We start from the raw sequence: 2224 nt of genomic DNA, 5'->3' as shown, positions 1-2224 counted from the left end.
ATGACCTTATAAAATTACGAATATACAGGGGAGGTAATCATAATAAATAGGAGTAAAATTGGTCATTACTAAGTGAAACATGATTTTTTATTAATTTTGAAATAATTATCAATATGATAATTATTTGATTATATTTTTAAACATTCCAATTTTGCATATATTGAAATGCTGAACATTTATCTTTTTTTTTTCTGATACAATAATTTTTGTCATTTTTCAGTTTATTAGATTTGTGATAAAATGCTGTCTAAACCTTAATAACTTGTAAAGCATTGTATATGGTCCTTATTTATACATATGAATGGAATACACATACACACCCACACTAAGGCACACTTGTACTGTCATGTTCTATGTGTCTATTGAATATGAATACTCATGCATGTAGCACTATTATACATTGTTAAATATAGCTGCAAAATTTTGTAGGTAAAAATGAAATTACTCCTTAGTTTTGTATTTTGTAGCTTATAGAAAAGAGGACTTCAGATTGCAGTAAATTTTGTATACAAATATTTTTCGTAATATATTAAGTGGGTGCTGGATTTACCACAAAATTCTATTTCTTTTATCCAAACTACCTGTGCACAGTAGTTACATAGTCTTATACAGTGGCTTCATTAGGTGGGTGTGTTCTTTTGTAGACACAGCACAGAATATTTTATAGGCACCAAATTTATTGTTTTTTCACATAAATGTAATGACAAGGTCATTCCTTCATAACTATTCACTTGTTTCTTCTGAAGTTTATGTAAATATGAAATTATTTTTCCTGCTATTGTTTAGTTTTATCAGACAGACAAATAATGCATTAAAAAATTTAACAGCACTCAAATTACCTCTCCATACATAGAATATAACCTATATAAGCAGACAAAATGAACCAGAAATTAATGCTGTTTTTCTGTAATATTTAAACAATATTCTAAAGCACATGCCTGCAACAAGAGGGAGGGTAATTAGAAGTTACATTTAGTGGTATATATTGAAAATCCAAGTGGATAACAAGTATCCATATATGTAGTGCTGCCATATATGCATGTGTATATATGTAATTATTTTATGTTTCTTTCAGTTTTAATATCATTGGTTAGTTACAAATTCTCTATTTCTTAAAAGTTCAGTGCATGTTGAATAAATAATAGTTTAATTATTTTGTCAGTAGATGATGAAGTGTCTATGCTGTTCAGCTTCATAATTTATTCTTTATGATAATCAGAAAAAGGCCCTTGGTAATCTGAACATGTTAAGTGAAGACCCTTAGTTGTTAGTGGACCTGTTTTGCAGCACTTTAACTGAGGTAATACGTTTACATTCACATATTGTTTTTTTTTCTATACTAGCATTTAAAAAGGAAAAAATCTAATTTGTTATTTAAATAAATGCCTAGGCATATTGCCATTACATTTCCAGTGTATATTAATTGGGATACCTACATAGTTTTGTATCCTTTTATATATTATTATTCATCCATAGTTTTGATTGTTTAAAAATGAATGAACTAGAAAGAACTGAAAATAGTACTCACTGCAAAAACAATAGTAGGTAGAAGGTTTATATCAGAGTATCTGTTTCTTTGAGTTTCTTATTGATTATGAATGGCAAAGAAATTTATGGGAGTAAAAGATCTGTAAAACTATTCACAAGCTGTCCTGTGATGTAGGGAACAATGGTTGTAGGATAATGTATATAACCAATTTTTATAATTGTCTATAATAAAGATTGTTACAATATTAAGTGAAAATAAAACATTATGTTATATGCAGTGTTCATGACACTTGGAGATGAAAAAAATATTAATTTAAAAGTTGGTGTTTTATTGTTCCATTGTCAATTAATTTTAGATCTAAATATGCAACATCAGTTCATACAATCAAATGGCCAAATATGTTATAATAGAGCAAAAAGAACATTTGTGGACACCATTGCAATGCCAATGAAACATTTTAGTTGTAGCTGAAGAATATTGGGAATTCAGTCAGCATACTGTTGAAATATATTTAGTTTAGTTTACTTCTTATGTTATAGTAGTAAGAAAGCTGCAAAGGAAAAAGCAACTAAAAAAAGTTGAATCATCCACACAGGCCACACCTTATATAAAGGAACTAGCAACTTGATCATTACACTTATGGACTGAAGTTTGTTTAGCCTTACTTACTCTTGCACTCTATTTAGTTAGTGATATAGTTATGTCAAAAAATGTTCAGCAATTGTAGCAGAAATA

This window comes from Penaeus monodon, chromosome 25 (genome assembly GCF_015228065.2).
Source record: "Penaeus monodon isolate SGIC_2016 chromosome 25, NSTDA_Pmon_1, whole genome shotgun sequence".
Taxonomy (NCBI): domain Eukaryota; kingdom Metazoa; phylum Arthropoda; class Malacostraca; order Decapoda; family Penaeidae; genus Penaeus; species Penaeus monodon.
This window is presented reverse-complemented; position numbering follows the sequence as displayed.